Genomic DNA, 14,637 nt, shown 5'->3' on the forward strand with positions numbered 1-14,637 from the left:
CTTATGGTATGTGACATGACGATCTTGCTTCAGAAGATTACGCAGAGCATCAATATTTTCTAGCACAACTGGTTTTGGACGATGAAGGTAGTGACATGTGTGAAGAGCAAGATGTGGAGTGATGATAAATCCTGGAGATGAAATTCGTTATAATTGCCATAAGTAATGAAAAATTAACCTAGAAATATGCCCACTTATTTTGCTCGAGATAAATTTTTCCCGCGGTTGAAATCGCGCTCAAATTGCGAAATTTTCTGGAGGGGACTATATTCAACAATACCACGTTTCCAATCAAAACATCTAATAGTGTCTGACAACATTTAGCCCTGCTAAGGCCATACAAAATATACACAGCAATTTGTAGGCAAGAGTAAGCACAAAAATTAAGTTCTATAAATATAATACGAGGAATCTATAAATATAATACAAATCAGCAAGAAAATAAAGATGAGAAAGTACTTAAATAAATAATTGAGTGACTCTTGCATCTTTATACTTAAAGACGCAGATATTATTTATGGTTAATACGTCGATGGGTAATGGTCGATGGTTCGCAGTAGTTCGGATGCCCTCGACATAATTAGATGTAACGTATTGACATAACACATGGGATGAAATTTCCCGGGTGTAACAAAGAAAACGCCTTTTTTCTCCGCCAAGAGCCACACAATAATTCCTGCGCCGCTCTACCATTTCAATACCACTTTTGTAGAACGACAGCTGCTCTCCACTCAGATGACGATCATTTTGAATCTGGAGTGAAGTGATGTATTCATGTTTCATCCATTGTCACATATCGATGGAAAAATTCTGGTTTACTACATCTAAACATGGCCAAAAAATTCTTAGAATCATCAACACGTTCTTGTTCTTGGTCAACAGTGAGCGAACGCGGCATCCATTTTGAACAGAGCTCTCTCATAATTAAATGCTCATGCGATATAAAATCAACACGTTTTTTTGATATCTTTACGATGTTAGCTAATCTACGCAACTTCACTTTTCAATCATTGAAAAACGATTGTTTTAAATGTTTTCTGGTGTTACCATCCCATTTGGACGTCCACTGCGTTCTGCATCATTGGTGTCTCTACGACCACGTTCGAAGTCGTCAAACCAACGTTTTATTGTTGTTTCTGATGAAGCGGAGTTCTTATAAAAATAAAAAAATGTGTTAAAACAAGTGCTACGTGTATAAAATATAGTAAATTAGTCATCTACCATAATATGTATAAATAAAGTTAGTGAATAAAGTTCATAAACATTGAAGAATATATTTTATTATTTGCGAAATCTAAATAATTATATGAAAAGCAATTGACTTATGAAATCTCGGGTTAAAAACCCCAACAGTTACAAACAATAAACTTACAGGAAAAGAAAAACGAACTAACAATAACTAATATTATACATGCACTACGAAATTATATTCTATTTACTTCGTAGTTTAAAATTTGAAAAAGAGAAAACAAGAATTTATCATCACAATATCTTCGAAAATGTTACTCTGATTGCTAAACGTTTTGTTTTTGATGTAAATATGGCAAGACGGCGGCTTCTAATGAGAAAAACGGACGGTCCGCTGAGTTAACGAATGGAGGAACGGCAAAAGGCGGCCGCATTATGTCGTTTTAAATTTTTGCTTCTATATAATGAAGGTCTTGTTGTATAATCATAAAAGGGCCACGAATATTTATGTCGGCCGGTTTCCCCGCCTGAAAGATAACAACCCGTCGTTATTTTGCAATATGTCAGCTTACACTACGTTCCAGAAAATTCAGGATTTTCCATTATATTATAATTATACCGGACTATATATACAGTGTATATATACACCCGTGTTTGGCCTGAATTTATTACGCATATATTGCTGACGATGTACTTTTCTTTACCGAGCATTATTTGAATTGAATTCTATTTTTAGAATAGCAATTATTATTTTTTATTGCTAGAATATATAATATTATTTGTATAACAATCAATACAATTTTGTTCAATACACATATGATTGGAGTTCTATTTTATTTCAAAATTTTTTCATAATGCCTCTACAACAATTGATATTATTAATAAAATGAAATACGTTTACATAATGATGTTAAACAGAATATAATTTATTTTTCAACGTTAAAAATGCTGGGTTGATCTAAAAATAATAGTGAGATAATATGATGTTAGGTCTAGTAAAAAGAAATACAGCTCCAGTAGATGGCAGATGGTAATAAATTATATGTGGCACAGTGGCTAAGGCGACGGGGCAGTCCTGATACTGTTGTGATAGTCAAGGGTTCAAATCCTTCTAGGGCATGGATTTACTTTATGGTTGTGATTGTAAAGGTAAATGTTTTTATAAATAACAGTGGAATATCCTACAGGGAATAACCATTGCAGTCACGCCAGTCACCATAAATGTCTTCTGGGATGGTCTCCAAGTTGGCCACTGGCCAGTCGGTAGGCTTAATGCAGAGGACGTATTAATATCTCAAAAAAATGTATCTCGCACTATAAAAGGCCAAACGATTTAAATTAGACAATATTCAGAGGCTTGATGTTTCGTATAAAAAAACCAATATGACAGGTTTTGTGAATGGTTGACTCAGTTTTATTTAAATTTTTATATTTTATAAGAAAAATAAAAATAGATAGACAAGAACAATGAGAACATTACTTTTAACTAGAAAAATTACTAAAGGAGTTTTGGCATCGTTGATTCCGTTCGATAATTTCGATGTCAAATTTGTAAAATTCTCTGAAAGGTTAACTGTGGAAAATGTGGCCGACTGACATGTTGGCACTATTTCTAATGTATGTAAAATCGACCCATTTCTGAAGCGAATGGTGATTGACGGTGAAAAGTGAATCACTTATGCCAACGCCAAGCGAAAACGTCCGTATTCTAAGTTAGGGATATCAGCCGCGAAGAAAATTATCGATATTTCCATATATCGATTTAGAAATTCCGACACAACAGTTGGATACTCTCCTTCAAAAACCCTATGTTTTTCTTACGGGCCTTTTTTCTTATGGGCCGAAAAATATCGATATTTTTCCGTAAAAAAAAACGATATATCGATATTTTTGCAAACAGTGGTCACGCTAAAATTCACAACCAGGAAAGTTTTGCTGTGAATTTGGTGGTTTTGATAAGATAAATATACTATGACCAAACCCTTAATTCGAATCAACTTTGACTACTAGGAAAGATATTCTGTTATATCAAAATACAGTCAATTAGTACACATATTAACACAAATTTGCCTCAAGAAAATTGACTGTCACAGCAAAACGTTATCGAACAAGACTGAATGTTGTCTGATGCGTCGGAACATGTACTGAATCAATCTATAAAATTCGATTTGTGTTGGTACCGGTCGACCTTCTTGTTAAATGTCTACAAAAGCATTCAAAACGTTAGTGATAATAATTAGAGGTTATAAACGGGCAAACGTTGTAAACCAAAAGTCCAATTTGATGCGGCAACATTGCAACATGCTGACGTCATTCATTTTAATGAGGTGCATTGGCCGTTTTATTGGATAGACTATAACTATTTACTTATTTAGAGCCCTGAAAATAACATTCGTAGCAACTCGAACAGATATTTTATCCGAGAACCAGGACTTCTTAATTTACCTTTGCTGTGGAAGTATCTAGAGTTTGAAAATTTGCAAAATGATCGTTATAGCACTATGGCAAACTCCTAATTCTTCTTACCTGTCATAATATTCAAAGTATTTCTTGTTACTTGACAATCCATGATTTACATCATATGTTTATACTATCATCTACTAGCATACCTGAAACAAAACAACAACAATATATTAACAGAATATAACAGTAACATTTTATTAGCTAATAATTAGTAAATTTTATAAGCACTCAAATAAAAATAATGTTTTCATTCAAATATGTTATACCACGTCGTTCCTTTTTATAGTTATTCAAGTAAATTAATAGATTTTGTGTCTCAAACCCTTTCACATGTTGTAACTGGCGCAGTCGGTAGGATTACCAGGAAAAAGCTTTTGAATCCATTCAATTAAATGGAATCAAATCAATTATCACGAAAAGAAGACAGGTTGACGTTGGATTGGCAATCGTTCCGCGGTTACTCGAAGCATTCCTTGGTATAGTTAAACGGAGTGCGGCCAAAAAATATCGCAGCTGAAGCTGTAAAGTCACGAAAATTTTAATTATTCGAATTAACAAACATTCAATCTTTGGGAAACACCCCTAGTCAGTCGGATACCCGGTACAAAGTTCAAGGTGTAAAGCTACTAAAGGCAGACTGAAGTTGCCATAAATTAACATAGTCTACTGAAATTTGGGCAGAAGCTTAAAACAAAGGTTTAGGGTGAACGGCCATTAAATAAGAATATCAGAAGGGATATTCAAAAGCAGACATATACAACATATGATGCAAAGGCATCGAAATATAGTTATGAAGAAAAAGAGATATAGTGAAGATTAGCTGTTTACAAATGAAGTTATTCAACAGAAGTAAAACACAGCAGACTGTACATAAAATAGAAAAATCATATTTTTATTAGTTCTCTATTATTCTTAATGAACTGTTAAAAAAAATAATAAAAATATTTTTATTTAATTTTTTGTTTAAAATTGTTTTCTTATTAATATTTAATAAAATACCTTTAACTTTATATATTTCTAAATACTTCAGTATATCTTCCTCGCAGCTTGATAAACAATTATTACATACTTGGCTTTCTTGTGCATCAAAACACATTATATCTTGAGCGTAATGTACCTAATGTATGTACTACCATGTTATGTACCTAAGAGCAAACATAGTGGGCCTTCCTTCCGCTTTAGACGCCACACCACTACGCCGACGATTAAAAATTTAAAATATATTTATAGTATGAAGTGGAATTTTGCGATCTAGCGATATAGGATCATAGAATCTAAACTAGGAAAACGACTAATACAATACATAAAAATATCACCAACTAAAAAATATAAATAAACTTCCGTAGGTTTGCCATTATTGCTGTTCCACATAAGCCTGGCACAAATTATCTGACTATATTTAATGGGCATGTGAGCAAGCCGAAGCATGAATGGATGCCAATTTTTATCCCAAGACTATTTTTTCTCTCTAAAACATACGCCTGACCTAATTCCATGCCGACCGAAAAAAAAAACATATTCGGCGGTTTCAATTGTTTGGCTTGCCACTTGAATTCCCTCCCAATAGCATCATTTGCCGGATGATCGCTTAAATATGATTGGCTGGTGTCGCTCGTTAGCTAGTTGTCATGTGTAAGATCACTTAGAAACAAGACCTGATATAAAAAATACAAAGTTCAATGTATTAAAAATAATATCTCAAAAATCTTGGACAAGTGTTGATAAAACTTAAAATTTCTAAGGCTAGTTAAATATAAAAATAATATTAATAACAAAATTTCCTTTATTTTATAATAACAGTTTAAACAAGCAACAATACAACAAATTATTTTGCCGGCTTGGTTGGCGCAGTGGTAGAGACGACAGGATGGTCTACCTAAAGTTGCGACAGTTGCGTGTTCGAATCCTGCTGGGACATGGTCGTAAATTTATGTTCGTCATTGTTTAATATTTGTGATTATCTTTAGGCAAGAGTACAAAATCCGACAAGGAAAATGATCCCAGTCACGCCACTAACCAAGCTGGGTAAGACCGGATGTTTTCTGGGATGATTTCTAAGTTGGCCACTGGCCAGTCAGTAGGCTTAATGTCGAGAACCGTGGTTTGGAACCCTCGTTGATAAAAGGAGACTTTAAAATATAAAAATATACATATAAAAATATACATAAAAATATTTCGGACTCAAGAGACCAAAAAACTTCAAAATGATATACTTTAAATATGATACATTAAAAATGTCCAGGTTTATAAAAAATCAACTTTAAAAATATATTTAGTATTACGGATATTAATAGGATAATTATTAGAAAATTTAATATCGGTAACAAAATATAGATGCGGTACCAAATTCTCTATTAAGAAAATTTTTATATCAAGTATTCTGAACTACCTAAAATTATATGAAACAAAATAATACATCCTACTATTTATTTAAAATATTTTCGACTTTGACAGGATGCTCTACATCTCTGGTATGTTTTAATACTTATAGGTATAACAAACATATGTTAATTATATTTGAGAGTAGTTATTAAAACAACGTTATGTGTATGAATAACGTTAAAATGACAACAATAGTGAATCTGACATTTAAATTAATATTCTTTGGATTTCCAAGTAGTTCAGGATATCAAACTCATATACTTCCATATAGATACAAGGTTCCGTTCAAGAAGTTTTTTTTTTAATTATTTATTACAGTTGTTGCCGACTAGCCTACAATTTCTGTTTACAATAACTTAAATCTAGGTATATAACTAAGAGCCCATTAGTCCTCATTTAGTCTCTAGCCTAATAATATTTATGTATTGACAATACTGTTCTTTTAAAAAAATGTTTAAACAGTCAAATGCACATTACTACACCACACTACACAAGATATAAAATATTTTTAACAAAAAAATTGAACCGACTTCAAAAAAAAATTAATAAGGATCACACTAGAAATTAAAAAAATATTTTAGAAATATTTTAAAATCAAATATGTACATAATAACCGTTGTAATAACTGAATAAAAATAGACAAAAACATTATTTCACCTATCTACTGCACGAATTTTATATTCTAGTATATACACACAATTTAGCTCAATACCTATCAAAATCTATTTTTCTATTTATAATTTATTTTAACTATGTTACTACCAACTCATCACTTGAAATCGTATTAGGTAAAATCAAATTTGATAATTTTTTAAATTTTTAGTAAAGTCCATATTTATTTTTTGAAGATAAATATAGATACTCAATTTTGATTTTGAAGATACTCAATAAATTACGCAGTTATTTGATTTAATATTACAATGGGTAGGCTAAGTAAACATGCAGCCCATACCTTCTCTCTCATACGTTCTTGTAGGTTTCTTAATTTATTGAGTGACAGTCGAAATCTGAAGGTCCTATAGTATCTGGGTGCAATTACTAAGTTTCTTGCCATTTTATTCCAGTTAAGCAATACATTTTCCTATATTTCAATGTCTCATAATTAGCAAACCATTATTACCAAGTAAACGGAAAATGGAATTTCTGATTGTTATAAATTCGTTACTACCATTGCTGATTACCAGTCAGGTTATGTCGTATATAGCACTTTACTATATCAGAAGAAAACATGCACTATACCATACACCAATCATACATTCTGAAGCCCATCAAAATTTAAATTGTTGGCAACAATATCAAATTAAATAAAGAATAAATTGACAGATTGAAATATTTTTATGGAAGACAAAATATTAAATTGGCTTAAAATTATTAATTCTACGTGACCCATAGATGGCTTTGATATGAATGTATAGTTTGCCATTGATATAAAGTGTTTTGCGAACTTATTGGTATTACACATTTGTAACAGCCTAGTATTTGCCTGAAAGACCTGATATATTTTTTTATTTAAAACAAAAAATAAAGCAAAAAAAGTATAAAAATTATAATTGACAAAACGGTTGAAATAATTAATATACGATCGAAGAAAAGATAATAAAAATGTTGAATTACTAGTTAATTAGATCGTAAAGGAAGACGAAAATACTGCGTTTTTGATGATAGCGTATAAAACATTACTAAGTGACAATTAAATTGATGATTTATTCTTTAATAGAGTTACATAATGGTGTATCGGTCTAAAAAGTCTATTTTTATTATAACACACGCATTGTGGGTCAACCGGTGCCATGTAAACAATTTAAAAAAAAACAACTTCGATATACGATCCTATTCCACAATCTGTTCGGGTAAAACGAAAAATATTTTATTTAGTATGCATGCCAAAATTATTGTCTTTTGACGCCAAAAAAACAGATCAAATATGTATTGTACAAAGCCAACATGTAGAAATACAATAAATATGTAGTGACAATGTACAAAATGTTAACATGGAACATTCATTTAAAAAGTTTTTTTCAAAAACCAGCACATCAATTGCTCTACTACATTTACATTGTATCTCAATAATTATTACTGCTTTCTAAGGTGCCGAAATATCAAAGTTCTATTAGATTCACCCCAACATTTCTAATAGTTTACCCATTTTAAGTCTAATTATTTAAAATATTGTTGTCACTATTACTGATTGTTATGAAGGTTGTTCCAAGTCAACACAGTAAAACGATGTATATTAGGTAAATTATATCAATATTACAATTTTTCCATGGTCCATGTTCTCATTTTTTAGATCTTTCCCATCGCTTGTAATTGTTCCCAAAATGCAACTCGACTCATTTTCAATCTATCTACCAATTCATTTTGGGTTTGATTTTATCTTCATTCAATAATTCATGCGATTCCGCATCCTACATTGTCAGAATCTCACCCTAAGTCTCTGACAGCAAACAATGAATTTCAGTATTATTTTTCTTTTAATTTAATTTATTATTTTAAAAGTCCACCAGCCTCTTGGGCTATTTAGGGTCGGATTACAATGCAGTATTTAAATAATTAAAGTATATAATGACATATAGTAATTACATAACATACGGTAGAGAATAGTAAACTAACAATATAATATATATATATATATATATATATATATATATATATATATATATATATATATATATATATATATATATACACATATGTAAAATATAAGACAAATATTAATAAAATAAAGACATTTAAGACCGTCAAAGAGTTGGTAAGCATGTCCAAGTGCTTGGGTTGGATCAGTTGCTCTATTTGACCTTGGCATCCCGAGTTGCTGTCTTAGCATTCCCAGAACTTGTTATTTTCCATAAGGAGATCCCAATTTAGATGAGCCAGTTTTTTGTATAGCGTCCCTATGTGTGTTTTACCGTCTTCCGTACTAAAGAGAACGCTTCGTTTAAATGAATCTTCCATTCTGCTCGCCAGATAGTCAGGTCTTTCGTTACCGGATATTCCCCTGTGAGAGGAAACCCATAGATAATTTATCCTTACTCTCCTCCTCTTCTGAGCTGTATGTAGCTTTCTGATAGCTATAACTAGAGGGTGGAATGTCTTTAGTGAAATCAGACTATCCAAAGACCTCATTGAGGCCGACTTTTTTTTGATAAAACAAGAAAAATATTGCGTGCTTCAAATACATGTTTTAAGACAGAAAAATTGACATTTAAAAAAATTATGTATCTATAATATTCTTATTTTGGCAGAACGTAAGTTGTATAGTTTTAATTTTAATTTCAGTAGAACATAATGACATATGTATTAAATCAAAATATTTGCTTTTGGCTAGAGAAAAATGCTGCAAACACTGGAAGGCAATTACCGAGATACATTGTACACTGAATATCTCAATAATATAATAATTGAAAATTGGTGTTTATATTAACAATTCCCATTTTCACGAATATACTTATATGATCAGAATAAATCCAAACATATAATATATAGCACTTTTAATGCTAAATTTACTGTCATGATTAATGCATATTAAATACTATTAGATTTTTAATAAACAAAGTGATTGAAACCACAATTACTATCATTTCCTAGCAGATCGTGGTTAAAAAATACTCCCAGCTAATAACACTGAATCAGAATGCTATTAAATTCTGAAATGAAGGGAATAACTTGAACAAATTACCACTTCCAACAAGAAGTAAATAAAGAAAATCAACGGAGAAAACAAGTAAACTAAATCAGTAAACTGGATAGTTTAGCTGAATATCAAATATGTTCATAAAACTCAGATAAAAATCTAAGCTAAAAAAAGTGAAAAAATAAACCATTTAATAAAAATAATGGATTATTCCATAATTATTTTCATTCATTGCTAGAGTACAATGCTGTTTTCCCATTTCATAGCACTTATTGTATTCTAGGATCTAACGACAGCTAGGAATGTTTTTCTTTAACAGAAAAATACTCTTATTTTACAAAAGAAACATAAAGATACAGTACATTCAACTAAATGATGAATTAAAAGATCGTAAAGAGTTTATTTTACGTCGTAAGCAAGAATTAATTTGAATCTAGTTTCGAAATCTTTAGCAAGTTTCGATAGAACACCTATAAATTACTAAGCCAGTGCATAAATATGTTGCTAGTATAGTTAAGATCTGTAAAAAACCGTATAATAGAAAACGTCCTTTCCGTTTGTTCCTTTATCAGATGCTTGTATTTTAGACATAATTGAGTCATAATGTATTAGTTGCTAATGTATAAAACAATCAGGGTATTTTTTATTACCGGGAACAATTATGTTAACAATCCTTGACATTGCCATTTGTTTAACCTTTTCTATGTTGTTATAATATTTTAACTAAAATTGTATGTTCTTTAAAAATTATATTTACGGATCTAATTTTCCATGGATTCTTATTTCATCCTCTTCTAAATATTATTGAAAAAATAAATAAGTTTTAGTTCACTTGTAAATATTAGTTCACTTCATAACCTTATACTTACTCGGATGCATGGCTTTTCTCCATTTGTTTAGTTATGATTTTATTTCTCCCCCTATCTATAACACCCCTAGTCCATGGATTCCTGGACAAAATATAGCTCAAGACTACCAAAAACGGACTGAAGCACAAGTCGGATAGCAGTAGTTCAGTATTATTGGAATTTGGAGGCATCAAAACATGATAAAACATTCCGTACCTTCGTACCTCCGTATACTACAATAGTACAGTAAACTGGCGGATGAAGGTCGCCACTTTATTCCGCTAAGATAAAATAGTTTTTAAGTAAAATAAGAGTTGCTTAAGCTTAAACTAACATTGGTTACAAATACAATATTATATTCACCGTAATATAATAACAGATCAGATTGAAAAGACCCCGGCCTGACACGTAGATAGCGCTACTGAAATGAAATCCATATGTTTTTTAGTTAGCTGTAACTCTCAAAAGATGCGTGTGTAAATTTGACAGCTCTCGGATTATTAGTTTGCGAATTATGGCATTTTGAGTGAAGCAACTTTTGTTATTGTAAAAAAAATTTATAAAAAGAATTCCGCGTGTTGATAAAATATTGCTTTTTGAAGTGAAAAAATACAGTTGAAGCAAAAACTTGGCTTCAAGCCGAGTTTCCTGACTATCCCAGGAAAATCAACGATTGGTATGCTAAGTTTAGACGTGGTGTAATGAGCACCGAAGACGGTGAATGCAGTGGACGTCCAAAAGAGGTTGTTACCGACAAAAAAATCCACAAAATAATTTTGAATGACCATAAATTGGAATTGAATGAAATAGCAGACACTCTAAAGATATCAACTGAACGTGTACATCATATCATTCACGAATATTTGGGTATCAGAAAGCTCTGTGCAAAGTGGCTGCCACGCGAGCTCATATTTGACCAAAAACAACGACGAGTTGATGATTCGGAGCAGTGTTTGAAGATGATCAGCATAATAAACCCGAATTTTTGCGTCGATATGTGACAATGGATGAAACATGGCTCAAACATTTCACTCCGAAGTCCAATCGACAGTCATCCGAGTGGACTGCACACGATGAACCCGCTCCAAAACGTGGGAAAACACAACAGTCGGCTGCAAGGTTATGGCGTCTGTATTTTGGGATGCGCATGGAATAATTTTGGTTGATTACCTTGAAAAAAGAAGGACCATCAACAGCAACCATTATATAGAGTTATTGGACCCTTTGAAGTACGAAATCGCTAAAAAACGGCCGCATTTGAAGAAAAAGAAAGTGCTGCTTCACCAGACAATGCATCGTGTCAAAAATCCATGAATTGGGCTTCGAATTGCTTCCACATCGACCGTATTCTCCAGATATGGTCCCCAGCGACTATTTCTTGTTCTCAGATCTCAAAAGAATGGGAAGGAATTTTCGTCGAATGAAGAAGCTAAGATTAAATACTTATACACTAAACAAATTTATGTGACTCGGTTCGTTTCTATTTTCTGGTTTCCTGCGCGTTGTCCAGTAGCTGTATTGTTTCTACGCTGCTGTCATTTAGTAACGTTATTTCGCTTTTCCCTAAATACATTTGATTTCGTATTTATTGTGTAGTTGTTGGTTCGTAATGTAGCGATAAGCATAGGTAATTAAGATAAATGTACTAAAAAAATGAATCGAAGGACCTTGTTTTAATATCATTAGATTACTTGCTATAAGTCCAAATAGGCTATAAATAATATCTTCCGACTAACATGTACAGTTCTTTAATTCAGAGTCTGATCTGCTCTGCTTTTTGCCTAACGTAATATAATTTCACCATAGTCAGTGCAACTTTTCTTCTTCAGCAAATTTTATTCTCAGAAGAAATTTTCCTGGTATTTGGTGAAAAGATGTCTCGATTGTTTAGTATATGATTGGCAGTTTGCATGTTTGGTCGTTTCAAAAAGTAGCCACTTTTTCCGTAAAATTAAAAAAAAAACAGATAAAAATAAAATAAAATAGTTTGTTCCTAAACATTACGAATTTCATAACTTTCGCAACACCTAGAAAGTGATTATCAAACATAATTAATGTATAAATAAGGTTTCCATAAGTTGAAATTTGTTATCGAAGCAAAATATATATGAAAACAAGTTCAATATTATTACTTAAGCCTGAAAAATAAAAAGTTCCAATACATCTCACACCCAGTCGAGTTTATATTCACCGCAATTAATCAAAAATGTTTTAAAACAATTGAGATATGACGATTGAAAAAGGAAAGTCAATTTCCGTACGTCTACGGCGATGCGTGCATCCGGTTTTTCATCGAAAATAATCAATAAGCGCATTCCCTAGGCCCCAGAGTGCGGCCTACGCTACGGTATCCGGGCGAACAAGGCAATAAAACAAGTTCTGAAAAAGCGTGTATTAAAATAAGCCCCGTTAGGCCGATGCGTACCCACCGGACGAGTTCGTTCTCTTTCCGACACGCTGACTGGATGGATCGTGCTGCTCATTCACTCGTCGTAACATTAACATACTGAGTGTGTGAAATGTCGAGACCGTTAGAAACCGTACGATGGTCGGTCTCGAGGACTTATCGGTAAATAGGTCAATATTATAGAACCAATAGCAGAATGGATGTTAAGCCGATAACGCTTGCGTTACGTACGAGTTCTGCCTATTTTCGAGCTAAACTCGTAACTGTGGGATTTCTGGAATTAGGAGAAACCCAATGGAAAGTGTTCGAACATGTGAATTACGAGGTAAACATATAAAATAAATATATACTCCAATCGCTGATACTATAAAGTGTTTATATAAGAACCGTAAACTGAGTTTGACGGATTTTTATGTAAACTGGGGGCTTGGTTGTGAAATATTGTGTGAATTATTTTATGTTATCATTCATTCAATAGCTATCGATCTTTTATTATATTCTGACTCTAACAGATGAATATTTAAGGTTTTAAGAGTAAGATTTGGAACAAAATAACTTTTCTACGTTATTCTATAATATTACTTTCAATATTTAAAGCATTTAATAGCCCAAACCATAAGTACTACAATCTACATTGCTGCTTTATTATTAGGTTCTTGCTTGGTTCTTTTATATTCCCTTGAAAAAAATTCATTTTCAAAATTGTTAGATGTGCTTCGGCGGCAACTTCGAGAATTTATCGGTAAATTAGGAGAACAAGTTTCAAGTTTCAAGGCTTATTTCATTGCTAACCGCGATATCAAAATTATTTGAGAAACTGCTGTTAAAACGTATTAAACCATTTATAGAAATACCAGATCTCCCATTTGGGTGTCTCACAAGCTTTCGACCGGGTATGGCTGTTGCGATTAATTTACAAAAATGAGCGAATTGCTACCGCGATGCTCGAATCATATATTTTCCAAAGAAAATTACATTATTGCATGAAGAGGCATTCTCAAGACTTAAACCTATTTCGCCTGGAGTTCCACAGGGTAGTCTTTTGGGAGCACTCCTATATCTGCTCTACACTGCTGCTATCCCAACAGCAAAATAATTATATGGAGAAGTATAAAAGAGTATTTGGAACATTTGACGACGACACAGTTATCACGGCCTTTTGCCATGTATATCTGCGGCTGTAGAAAAGTATGTAGTGGTCAATAGGAGCTACCAATGGACCGGATACTGCAAAATATAGCATAATAGCTCCAAATCTGTCCATATTAATTTTGCGTTGCGGCGAAATGACAAAAACCTAATATATCACTTGACGGGTGCCCGATTCCTCAAGCAGTATCAGCTAAATATTTCGGCATGTCTCGATGATTTGTTAAATTGAAAACATCATGTTAGACAAAAAGCAGAGCAGATTAGACTCATGGTCAAGCAACTGTACTAGTTATTCAGAAGATAATATTAACTTGATTTAAAAACAAAGACATGGGTTTTTCAGTCAATCATAAAGCCAATGTGTGTTTACATTAAAATTAAGCCAAAATAAACTAAAAGTTAAAACCCAATAAAAGTTAAATGTGGCAACATTGTGACGTTTTGATGTCAAAAAATTAAATGACGTGAGTTATAGGCTATATGTAATATGTATAATTAGAATAATACATAATAAATGATGGTTTTCACAGCAAGAGTTCCCTCAAAATCATTTTTATTGTTGC

At 32.2% G+C, this 14,637-nt stretch overlaps 1 protein-coding gene across 6 annotated transcripts in view; it reads right to left on the reverse strand.

Moving 5' to 3' along the window:
* tai (basic helix-loop-helix family member taiman) overlaps window positions 1-14,637 on the reverse strand; it is a 693,988-nt gene that overhangs the window by 393,491 nt on the left and 285,860 nt on the right. The window contains exons 1-2 of one of the 6 annotated variants that reach the window (XM_076399154.1): window positions 10,537-10,612; window positions 3,715-3,797 (exon numbers count right to left, since the gene is read on the reverse strand). The exons of the other annotated variants lie outside the window; for them this stretch is intronic. The gene's annotated coding sequence lies outside the window, so the exon portion shown is untranslated. Of the gene's footprint in view, window positions 1-3,714; window positions 3,798-10,536; window positions 10,613-14,637 lie in introns of those variants that run through there. 6 annotated transcript variants of the gene reach the window in all.

This window comes from Rhynchophorus ferrugineus, unplaced genomic scaffold (assembly GCF_030347505.1).
Source record: "Rhynchophorus ferrugineus isolate W39M unplaced genomic scaffold, kcgeb_rfMv2 rfM3, whole genome shotgun sequence".
Classification (NCBI taxonomy): domain Eukaryota; kingdom Metazoa; phylum Arthropoda; class Insecta; order Coleoptera; family Curculionidae; genus Rhynchophorus; species Rhynchophorus ferrugineus.